The sequence below is a fragment of the Bos indicus genome, chromosome 29 (assembly GCF_029378745.1).
Source record: "Bos indicus isolate NIAB-ARS_2022 breed Sahiwal x Tharparkar chromosome 29, NIAB-ARS_B.indTharparkar_mat_pri_1.0, whole genome shotgun sequence".
NCBI classification, from domain to species: Eukaryota; Metazoa; Chordata; class Mammalia; order Artiodactyla; family Bovidae; genus Bos; species Bos indicus.
The window spans coordinates 31,036,906-31,049,978 of NC_091788.1; the positions used below are offsets into that span (position 1 = coordinate 31,036,906).

Consider the following 13,073-nt stretch of genomic DNA (forward strand, 5'->3'; position numbering starts at 1 on the left):
ATATATATATAGCATAACATCTACCTTTTAACCATTTGAAGCGTACAGTTCTGTGGCACTAAGCATATTCTCGTTGTTGTGAAACTGTCATCCCATCATCCATCTCCAGAAACTTTTCATCTTTGCAAACTGAAGCTCTATACCCATTAAGCAATAGCTCCCCTATTCTCCTCTCTTCGCAGCCCCCAGATAGCACCCTTCTACTTTCTGTCTCTGTGAATCTGTGCTGTGCACTAAGTTGCCTCTGTCTTGTCCGACTCTTTGCAATCCCATCGACTGTAGCCCGCTGGGCTCCTCTGTCCATGGTGTTCTCCAGGGAGGAAGACGGGTGGGTTGCCATGCCCTCCTCCAGGGGTTCTTCCTGACCCAAGAATCGAACGCTCATCTCTTACATCTCCTGCCTTGGCAAGTGAGTTCTTTACCACCTGGGAAGCCCCCTGACCTCCCATAAATGAAATCATGCCATATTTGTCATTTTGTGGCTAGTTTATTTTATTATAATATTCCTTTTAAAGTTCATCTGTGTTGTAACATGTTTCAGAATTTCATTTTTTTTAAATTTCCACCCATTTAAATAAAGATGATATATTGACCATGATTAAAAGTATATGCTTTGGAGCCAGAATGCTGGGGTTGAAGCTTGTTCTGCCATTTTGGTAGCTGTGTGACCTTGAGCAAATTACTTGGGACTCAATGCTTTCTCTGTAAAATAGATGTTGTAATAACGATGACTACAAAAGTGTGCTGGCAGATTGAGTAAGTTATTACATACAAGATACACAGAATGGTATCTGAAACACATAAGCAATTAAAGGTGGTGATTATTTTTCAGCAGCTTGATAAGGCCAGTTAAGGATAAAAATAAAAATTAAACACGAACATGGAAAAGCCATAATTAGAGACATGTTGTCATTTTTGATTAGTCGCTCAGTCGTGTCTGACTCCTTGCAACCCCACGGACTGTAGCCTGCCAGGCTCCTCTGTTCATGGGATTCTCCAGGCGAGAATACTGGAGTGGGCTGCTATTTCCTTTTCCAGATCCTCTTTACCCAGGGATCAAACCCAGGTTTCCTGCGTCTCCTGCATTGGCAAGTGGATTCTTTACTGCTGAGCCATCTGGGAAACCCCTATTCTTCCTTATGAGCACTCAAACTAGATGTTTTGGCATCTGTATATCCCTTAAGCTGGTTAGGAGAGCATTTCCAAAAATCTCCTGCTTGGCAGGCAGATTCTTTACCACTGAGCCACCGGGGAAGCCCTATTCAGAGACACGCCTTTGATATGTCAATATGGTGAAATCATAGACCAGTGACAGTGTTAATAGACAAGGTAGGGGCCATTGTTGGAGGCTAAGATCCTCTGGACAGGATTTAGTGAGGGTCTATGCCGTTGAGAACAGAGAAGGGGAAGTTGATACAAAGGCAGAACTGACCAACACTGGAAACTGATTGGCTATAAACGACAACAAAGGGGAAAGAGTGCAAGATGATTCTGACAGATCGTCCAGAAAAAAGGAGGAGCTTGTCTGATCCATGCACTGTGCACACAAAACTGGCTGAGAGTATTCTCATTAGCAAGAAAACTGAAGTCTCTACTAGACCAAGTTAATACAGTTTGATGGGAAATTTCTACCAGCCTAATTTGATTTTCCTATCACATTATTAAGATATTAAAGAAAATGATTAATAATAGAGAATCCTATAATGTGAAAGATATCTCAGCTTAGAGGAAACATTCAAACAATGATTTTAATCCCTTGATATGGAGATGACATCTTTTCCAGAACTGAATGAACATATTCACATATTCAAACACAGGCTGTTAATATTTGACATGCCAGTTGAAATATTTGCAACCTCTGCTCTGAATATGCTCTGAATATGATAGATTCTAGACGCTTCCTAGTTTAGGAAGACCGCACATTCACTGTCATTGACTGGGTCTCTAGCTGGATATTTCAGTTTTAAAAGATAATAGGCTTCTGAGAGGAAAACTTTGCTCTTTTCTACACTAATGATGTTGAAAAATAGGAATAAACAACAGTAATAAAATGACAAAAATTAGCTAATGTTTATTAACTGCTTATCATATGCCAAACACTAAGTGAAGACTTTCTTGTTTAATTTCTCATACATTCCTCTGATGCAGGTACTATTTTTAGCCCAATTTTACACCTAGAGGAGTTGAGGCACAGAGAAGTTCATTAGTTACTCAGGGTCACACAGATAGCAAGTGGTGAAGTTCAACGGCTCAGACAGTTAAGAACCTGCCTGCAATATAGGAGACCCAGCTTCGATCCCAGGGTCCCAATATTCCCTGGAGAAGGGGATGGCAACGCACTCCAGTGTTCTTGTCTGGAGAATCCCATGGACGGAGGAGCCTGGCGGGCTACAGTCCACGTCTGCCTTTACTCTATTCAGCCCCTAGACTCCACTGGCAATCTTCCTCTCTTCTTGGTTTCCATCCTCCCATTTCAACGTCGGCTTAGTATTTTATTCAGTAAAATCTAGCTGTCTCTGGCTTCAGATCCTGGACTCACATTCCTGTCAAGTAGCTCATTAGCTCAAAGTCAGTCTGCTTCATGTTCACTCTTCAGAGTCACGGTATATTTCCTGCTGCATCTAGCAGGTAGCGTGTGATCACAGTAAACAGATGCTTGGTGTTTCTACTGCACCAGGACTGAAGGAGTGGTTGTGAATCAGAAGGCATGATTTAGTGGATGCAGAGATACTCATTGTCTTTCAATATTGCCTCAACCTTGGACTACTGCTGCTGCTATTGCTAAGTCGCCTCAGTCGTGTCCGACTCTGTGCGACCCCATAGATGGCAGCCCACTAGGCTCCCCCATCCCTGGGATTCTCCAGGCAAGAATACTGAAGTGGGTTGCCATTTCCTTCTCCAATGCATGAAAGTGAAAAGTGAAAGTGAAGTCGCTCAGTCATGTCCGACTCTTAGCGACCCCAAGGACTGCAGCCTACCAGGCTCCTCCATCCATGGGCAGGCAACATCAAATAGTAGAATTTGGAATGTAGAGTGAAAAGATATGGGTTTACATACTAAGCCGACTATTACTAGTTTTGTCATGTTGAAGAGGTTATCTAAACTCAAGTAAACCATAAGACATACTCATCATACTATTAGCATATAGAATTAGAGATGGTCACCATCCGTCTCTTTCTGCCTATCTTACAAACAGAGGTACTAACTGCCTTTGTTTTAGAGCCCAGGAGATGGTGAAGAACATGGAAGCCTAGTGTGCTGCAGTCCATGCGGTTGCAAAGAGTCAGACATGACTTAGCGACTAAACAACAACAATAGGCATGTGGGATCTTGGTTCCCTGACCAGGGAACCCACATCTGCTGCATTGCAAGGTGGATTCATAACCACTAGACCACAAGGGAAGTCCCTCAAGTTATTTTTCAGTGTCCAGGTATGACCAATAACAAATTACCTAACTTCAAGATGAGTTTTTATGTCCCCTGTAACCAAGGAAAGAGTGTTCCTTTCCTATCTAGCTATAACAATATCATTGTCTTGTAGCCCCTAATTTTTGTACTTGTGTATGCTTTCTGCTGCTGTCTAATTGTGCCTTTGGTTTACATTTTGCTTCCACTAAGAGGCTGAATTTCTTGACCACGTAGGTTATACTTTAGACTTTCTTATTACTCCCAGAAAGATTTGCACATCTCTGGGGATATCATAGCCTCCGTTTTGTTCAGTTGAATTGAATTGTTTAAAAGGGAAGCTGCTGGAGAAGCTCAGATGTTCTTCTGAAGCTCAGGTGGGAGGACGGCCGTGTGTTATGCTAGAGAAGGTGCTAGAGAAACACAAAGAGGCAGAGTGAACACAGGAGTGCTGGCTCTGGCTGCAATCCAAGTGCAGTAATTACATCCTACCTCCTGAAAGCCCCCTGCAGGTCCAATCCGTTGTGGTACCCAGCTTCATTCCTTTTCTACAGTCTGTGCTCTGATAAATAGAGGCCGCTCGCAAGGAGTGGGTGAAGGGCCCAGAAGCAGAGTGCGCAAGATGGAGAGCCTCAGCATAGCCTGGAAGCTATATGCCATGGCATATCTTCTCTTCAAGGAGAATGTCAGGCATCATGGCCTGAAGAGGGGGCACAAAAACAGGTAAAAATTTTTGAAGAAACCCAGTTTTGGCTGAGCAATCTCCCTTCCATGCCCGAGGACAGTACAATCATGGGTGATCTGTGAGTCACACAGACAGATATTAGGTTTTGGGAACTCAGGGCCTCCCAACATTTGACTTTTGCCTAAATTATTTAGACACTTCATGTAGTTCTGATCACAGTGCTGCTCTCAAAGAGATGGATGAGAGGAGGTGGGGAGATGGACTCCCCCACCCCCGTATACTCCTCGTTACGCTGAGGCCCATTAAGAACAAGCTCCTCAATGATCTCCTCTTCTTGGCCCATAATGAAGTCAAATTGACTCTGATTGTCATCCATAATTAATGAGCCCATCGGTTCTCTGCGTCTCCAGGCCATTTGGCAGATGGCACTGTCGATTTACTATTGTGCTTGCCATTCTGGAAGTTTCTCAAAGTGGTTTATGTTGTGAAAGTGAGTTATAAAAGTCTTTGCACTTCAGGCATTCTCCAGGTTTTGACATTCTCTGTGTTACTTTTCTTCCTGGGACTGAGGCAGAAGAGGAATAACCAAGTTATATTGTCAGAGTTCATTTTTCCCCCTCTACTGCAAGGTGAATAAAACAAGAAAACATATATGTATTTATCCAGCCAATGAGAAAATACATTGGTGAAGATAAATGGCACTGCAGGAAAGGTATGAGACACTCAGTGACCCAACATCAAAAAGAAAGATTTATTTTGAAAGTTCAGACGTGTCCAGGGAGCAGTATTCAACCAAAATTCGAAAGCTTATACACTTAAAAAAAATTTTTTTTGCAGTCCAAGCTAAGATAAATGGCTTGGGTATTAGTGAGAGCTGAGTGAACCCAGGTAATAGTATGGAATAAAAATAACACACCAGGAATTGTATGTGTGTGTGTATATATATATATATATATATATATATTTATATATATTTATATACAGGCTTTCCTGATGGCTCAGACAGTAAAGAATCTGCCTGAGGAGATTTGGGAGACTCGGGTTCAGTCTCTGGCTTGAAAAGATCCCCTGGAGAAGGAAATGTATACCCACTCCAATATTCTTGCCTAAAGAATCCCATGGACCAAGGAAGCTGGTGGGCTATAATCCATGGGGTTGCAAAGATTCAGACACAACTGAGAGACTAACACACACACACTCACGCACACACTCACACACACACACACATGCCATTGGGATTCTGGCATGGGATTTTTGCTTGACTGCCTATGCATTAATTCAGAATTAGAAGAGGATCAGGTGAAGTGTGGTGTCCAATGGGATGCAATCGTATCAGACAAAACTGTGCCATGGAAATTAAAGCCCTAGGAAAACTCTTAGGACCATATTACAAATCATGTACCCTTTCCAAAGTTCTTTTAGAAACTTAAATTTTGTAAAATGCCTACATGCACCAAAGGATATTACCTGAGATTCTCTTGTTTGGAGGTGTTCTTCTGGTTAAAAGATATGAATCAGGAGCCAATACGTTTCCTCAGAAAAAAAGGCACATTTTTGTTTAGATGCTTGAAAAATTATCTTCCAGTGATGGAATTCCAGAAAAGGCAGGTCTAATAATGAAATTTTCTCTGTGTAGATTCTACCTCAGGGGAATAGGTTCAGTTTTGAAATCCAAGAAATTTCTCTTCATCTTCTGAGTTCTTGCTTCGTTTTTCTAATTGCTAGTTTCCCATTAAGTAGTTGAATTAAATTTCAAGCCATAGCTTCACAGACCATGATTTTGCATTTTACATGTGGTTCCTTCTGATTGACTCCACAGTATCTGGAAGGTTTTAAGTACTTAACCTTTCTCCTTGGGAGGATAGATTTGTTTACTTTTCTTGAAGGAGAAACCTTTGGTATACCTCACCTAACACAGGAAAAGTCCTAGACAAGCAGACAAAAACTCCCTTCCAACAATTAATGGGACCAAGATGGTTAGTTGAAGAGTATTTAAGCCTTAGGTACATAAAAGTATAAAGCAAGTATGAGGGAGCTTCCCCAATGTCTATGGGAATGTGGGAAGCTTGGTATTGAGTGAGTCAGCATTTGTATAGATATATATTTTAGAAGAGCAATGAGTACATAGAAATATGGATTCTGCCCAGAAAGGTGGTGTTTTTCATAAACTCTACCTCCTCCTTGTCCATTACCAGGTAATATCTTCTACCTAGGTTATGCTTCTTTTGCACAATTCCACCAAGGCTTTGATGTGTTGGCTCTGTCAACACTGCACTGGTTAAAACACCTGGTTAAACCTGCCTCACTGAGCACAACTCCTTAAAGGAGAAGTGAAAATGAATTACTGCCTGTAGACCTTCACTACTAGATGATGGAAAGAAGACCCTGGGAAGTTCAGGTGAGTTATGAATGTGGCCACCTTCTTCTTCCTATGGCTGCTCCTCCATGGAAACCCATCTTTGGGCTCACTAACATGAAATTCCCAAGTTTTCTGCCTGGAACGATGACGCTGTTGGTATATGAGAGAATGGAGGCACTGGGATATAGGTGTGAAGATAAAGTAACTCATATGCTATTGATGTCCTATGGGTTTCCTATTCCTACATTCGCTAATTGTCTTAGAAGAACTCAATACTGCTGGTAAGGTGGGAGTGGGGAGAGGGTATCCAAAGTTGCTCCCAACCATTGTAATCTTTGTTTAATACAATATCTTATACTTTTTTTTTTAGAAATATTTAGTCAATTTACTCAAATGAAGAAAACTTAAATGATACAGAACTGAATATATCAGAAATCTATATACAATAAAAAGTGAATATAAATTAGTCAATTCCATAGACATTTCCAGTTAAGCATTCATACAAATACAGATTTGCCTTTTTCTTATATATAGGAGTAACACATACATACATACATGACATGATTCTGGCAAAAAAAAAAAGAAAGAAAAATCAGAGATACTAAAAATATTCTCAAGTTTTAAGAATGGTGTAGAATAAGTTTTAACAACATTCTACATGAATGGAAACCCCTGATTTAATTCCATGATTTTATCATGCCAGAAGCATGTTTGCTTTTAATTTTCTTAAACAGATATTGGTATCATACACATTGGCTTATTAATAATTAAGGCATTTTGCATATACAGTATCTCAGTGCGAACAAAAAACTTTTAGTACTGATTATTTGCTATAATGGTTTAAACTTTCAAAGTCTTTTCAACATAAGAAAATAGTAGCTGCACACATTTAAGTGTTTTCTTATAAAACACAATCTTAAAAAAAAGTAATGATGATTGGTCTCTGTGATTCCTAGTAATAAGTCCTGTCTTATTTTTCACATAGTATAAATTATATTCTTATGCAGGATTGCATTAAGACCCAGTAGTTCTTAAACAATGTTACCAAATAACCATATAAATACCAAACGCAGCAGAGGTGAACAATCTTCGTAGTGCACTTTCACCTCATTGGAGCTGAAGCTGCTCCTTTTGGATCTTCTTCCACTTCAATGTGAAGTAGATCGGTAGCATTTCATTAGTGGTTTCAACATATGTTTCTCTTTAAAGGAAAAAAGGGTTTTGATTTCTTCCATAGTTCACAGTTCTCAGATGAGATATTTCTGGGGAAATCATATCGTCCAAGGATGTTTTGAATAGCCAAATGCTATAGATGAAGTCTTTCAATGCAACTGTAATAAGTAAGCATCTACATCCTTGGCTATATTACCAGTATATCCTGGAACCAAAGTAACATGGTTTTCCTGTTCCCACAACCCACTTAATTGCTGTTTTAAAATCTGAATATTTCCATCGTTCATAATTTCTGTTTTGGATGATAGTTCTGACCACCACCTTTTAATGACTGCTTGAAGCCAGTTTAAACCAACTATTATATATTCTTCAAATCTGCTTTTAAGTAGTGACTTTACTAGAGGCAACAAATCTATACAGCAGCCAAGTGAGATATACTGTTTTTCCTCCTGTAAACTATTGGTGAGCACGGGAAAGCAATCCACCACAACTCCAAGGTCCTCTATCCTTACTAAATATGCTACAAGTTCACTAATACTTCTCTTTCTCCAGAAAGTTAAAGCTACATTCAATCTCAAGTTCCTGCTGAACAAAACCTGTGCCATTGTTTCATGGTCCTGAGAAACCTCAGAAAAAAAGCCACTATATTTTGATGATGGGCTTTCTGTCTGTGAAGAACCAGAATCACTGGTGTTAATCAAATATGTTCGGCTATCATGACTTAATTTTTCAGGGAGGTGGCCTGCACAAGCCAGTTCATTTTCTTTATTTGCCATGACACAGTCCCCACTTTTAGGGGACTGCTTTTTTTCTGTAACAAGGATTTTGAATAGGATGATGAACTTTCTTTCTTCTATAGATCACCTTACATAGTTTACCTGGGCTTTTCACAGCTTGTCCAACTGTTCTAGTTATGTAAGTAGCCAACTGTTTTGGAGATTTCTTAACCTCCTTCATGTTCTTACTAGTGAAATTAGAGATCCTTTTTCTAGGAAGATCAATGGAATGATCCTCAGTATGATTACAAAAGTTGCGTTTTTTAACATTGTGGGTTTCAGATGCCATAATCTCTTAAATACCGGCGCCTCATGGTACCGCGGCGCCTCCGCCCAGCCCAGGCGCTGACCGACTGCGCCCGGCAGCCCAGACTATCCCTCGGCTCCCCGGCCGAGATCCAGGAACGGCCATTCAAAACCTATACTTTCTTTAAACTATTAAAATCTTACAAAATCAGTGTTGAAGACTTTTAAACAGCAATATGTGTGTGTGTGTGTGTGTGTGTGTGTATGTAATATATGGCCTATACGATATATAATACATACTATATATATAATGGTATGTATGTATTTATATATATGTATATGTATATAAAAGAAGGAAATGGCAACTCACTCCAGTATTCTTGCCTGTGAAATCCCATGGACAGGGGAGCCTGGTGGGCTACAGTCCATGGGGTTGCAAAAGAGTCAGACACAACTTAGAGACTAAACAATACACATACACACACACACACTATAATTTCACAACCCAGAAATAACTGCTATCAAAATTGGAAGTCATAATATTTTAGAGTTTTAATATTTTAGATATTAATACTTGGAATATATAGCACAACACAAATAACTGGACTCATACCAAGTATATTTTGTATCTTGCTTTTAAAACAACAAGATAATAAGCATACTTTTTCAGGCTATGCAAACTCATCAAACAGGTAATTTTTAATGGTTGCATAGGAGATATTTCATATAGGGCAGTGCCATTCTTTATTTTATTTTTTGATTTATTTTTTTGGTTGAGTAATTATGAGAGGTAGAAGAAATGACTGTCATTGAAATAAAACATGTAGGGTGGTTCCATTAAACATGTGATAATTCAGTTCAATTATCATATATTCAATAACCATCCAAGGACCACTGCCATGTACAAGGTCATCTGTTGACTCTGAGGCCACCAGGATGAGGAAATACCTATGTTTTCCTCCAAAGAGATTCCACAGTAACAATAACAACCACTTTATTTTGTCTAGTATTTTCATAGTTACACTAAACTCTCCCACATACCATTCACTGGATCTTTGCCAAGGTTAAGAGACAGGTAGAACTCAAGATGACCATTTTACAGATGAGGCTTACAGAGTTTAATGACCTGTGTAGAGCTACCGAGCAACTCCATAGCAGTTTTCTCCGTCCTCCTTGACGTCCCTGAGCCCTGTGCTCTCTGCTCCCCCAGCAGGGCTCTCTGTCCCCTTTCCTGCTGTTTGCTTGTCTTGCATCATCTGGTCCCTCTGGGCTGGTGGGTGCCAAGAGGAGGAATGGTTGATCTTCTGCTTCCCTTGGTCTTTTTTCATTCATCACCATCTTTATCATGTCCTCAGGATGTTGCTCTTGTTGAAAATTAATAGTACGTGGACCCTGTAACAATAGCTTATAAAGTGACTGAAAGGAAAAACAGGCTGTGAAGTAAAATCTTTTAGGAAGGAGGGATGGAGAGAAGGATGAGGCAGTGGAAGGAAAGGGACGAGAAGGTAAGAATCTAGGCGATCAAATGGGAAAAATAAAAACATCCAAGGATAGGGAGGGAAGGGACCAGTTTGTTGGGGAAGGTGGCTGAATAAGGGACTTGATTAGAAAGGGAAGGGGGACTCCTTTAAGCCACCTCTGCATTCTGAGCCTTGAGTTATTTTGCTGTTATATTTTAATGGGTTTTGGCTGTTTTTTTTTTTCTCTCTCACCGCATTAGTGGTACCATTCAGACAGGAAAGAAAAAAAGAAAAATGATAATAGTCAATTTAGGGGGAAAAAAGAAACCACACACACAGGGAAAAACCACCAGACGCCAGCACAGAGATGCACTCACCTTTTCGTTCGGAGCTGACACAGCTCTCCCCAAAAAGATCCAAGCAGGGAGGACTGCGGAAAAGTGCAGAAACAAGGACACCAGAGGGCACGGTGGGGAGGAAGCTGGGGGGATTGGAGGGTCGATCTGCAGCCTGTTGGAAGTGTCTGACTGCCTGTACTCCAGAGGCAGGGCTGCCATCTTCTGCCATGAGCTGGCAGAAGATGAGCCTGGAAGACAGATGTCCACAGGTGTTCTGGATGTCCGGGATGGATTTCCTGTCTGGGTTCCTGGCGCTGTCACTGACATTTCCTTCCTCACTGACTTTGTTGTTATCACTCTCATCACCTTTTGGTGCCCACCACGTGAGACTTTCATTGCCCGCTGAGTAATCTTATCCCTGGCAATGCCCTGTGCCCCAAAGGGCTTGTGACATGCCTGCTTAGAAACAAATGGACAGAGAGTAGAACAGAGTTTCTTGTTTCACTTTAAGATCTTATTATAATTTGTTGACTACGCTACTATGGGTCTTTGATTAAATACATTATCAATGCATTTGTGATCATGATGATGATAGTTTACATTTCTGAGCTTTTAGCTCATCCCAGCAACTCCCTAAACAAGCTGCAAACATTGTTGCATCTACTTTGAATAATTATCCTATGGATGGAGGGGTACCACCGTTATCGTCATTTCATAGATGCACAAATGGAGCCCTGAATGTGATCATTTGACTCAGCCATTGAGCAAGATTGGAAGCCATTAGAAAGTTTTGAGCAGAAGAGTGACATGATCTACTTCATATATTTTAAAAGAATCATTCTGACTGCTATGTGGACTTCAGAGGACAGAACAGATACTCAGAGGTCACTTAGAAAGTGAGAAATGATGATGGCATGGACCAAAGTGGGAACAGTATAATTGATGAGAAGTGGTCACATTTTCAATGATTTGAAAATGTGAATTTGAAATTTGAAATCAAAAATAAATTCTGATGGGTTGGCTGTGGAGTGTGAGAAAAGGAAAGGAATTAGAGATGAAACTGTGGCTTTAGCCTGAGCAAATAGAGCATGAGTTGCCTTTAATTGACACACATACACACAACTGCAGGAAGAGCGACTTCAAAGGGGAAGATCAGGATATTAGTTCAGGGCAGATTAAGTTTGAGATGCCAATTAGATCTCCAAGCTTTGGGGTTAAACATAGGTGTCAGGACTGGCTATATAAATCTGGGAATCACCATGTTATCATGGCAACTAAGGTCATCATGCTGAATGAAATCACCAAGGGAGTGACTGTAGGTAGAGAACAGAGAGGACTGGGATTAAAGCCATGGGCACTCCAATGTTTAAAGATCAGGAGACTGAAGAAAAACCAGAAAAGAAGACCAAGAAAGATCCAGCAGTGAGGTAAAAAGGAATCAAGAATGTTCTTTTGAGCCCTGGTAGCCTGTGTATGTGCTAAGTCGCTTCAGTTGTGTCTGACTCTGTGTGACCCTATGGACTGCAGCCCACCAGGTTCCTCTGTCCAGGGGACTTTCCAGGCAAGAATGTAGGAGTGGGTTGCCATACACTCCTCCAGGGCACCTTCCTGACCCTGGGATTGAACCCACATCTCTTAAGTCTCCTGCATTAGCAGGCGGGTTCTTCACTAGTGCCACTGGGAAGACCCTGGAAGCCTAGTGAAGGGGAAAAAGTGATTAATCCTATCAGATACTTCTAATAGACCAAATGAAATAAGGGTTGAAAATTAGAAGCTGGATTTAATGATACGTTGGTCACTGTTGACCTTGACAAGAGCAGTTTTGTTAAAGGCAGGTAGAAAAAGCAAAAGCAGATTGGAAACTGTTCAAGAAGGAATAGAAGTTCAATCGAGACAGTGAATATAGATAAATACTTTTACGGAGTTTTGTTTTAAAGGAAAGTACGGAATTGAAAAAGGGTCAGTAAATTGAGAGAGACGTAGCTGTAAATTAAGGAGAGTCTACTTTTTAATGTGGAAAAATTGCAGTATGTTTAAAGATTAATGTGAACAGCCTGGTAGTGGGGAAGAATTAAGAAATAAGGATATATGTGTGTGAGAGAAAGGATTTTATCTTAGTGATATTCTTGAGCAGGAAGAGGTGATGGCATCAGTGGCCCAGGGTTAGAGACTGGGTTTGGCTAGTGATAAACACTGTTCCAGCCTTCCTAGGTGGTGCAGTGGTAAGGAATCTGCCTGCCAATGCAGGAGGCTCAAGTTCAATCCCTGGGTCAGGAAGATCCACTGGAGCAGGAAGTGGCAACCCACTCCAGTATTCTTGCCTGGGAAATCCCATGGACAGAGGAGCCTGGCTGGCTACAGTCCATGGGGTCTCAAAAGAGTTGGACCCGACTGAGCAACTAAACAACAGCAAAGCACTGTTCCTCGGTGCTCCATAAAGGAGGGCAGAATAAGGGCTCAGGCATGAGCAGATTCAGCTTTACAAAAGCTGTTCCACTTGCTGTCAGAGAAACAGGAAGAAAGATTATTATCTAAGAGCTGGGAAGAGGAAAGAGTTGTTGGAAGTTTGAGAAGAGACGGTATGAAGAATTAACTTATTAATGATTGTTGGTGATTTTGTTGTTTTCTACA

General features: G+C 40.8%; 1 pseudogene; it reads right to left on the minus strand.

Annotated features, from left to right (window-relative positions):
• Positions 1 to 6,794: 6,794 nt before the first annotated feature.
• On the minus strand, positions 6,795 to 8,809 carry LOC109554685 (KATNB1-like protein 1 pseudogene; annotated as a pseudogene).
• Positions 8,810 to 13,073: the final 4,264 nt, after the last annotated feature.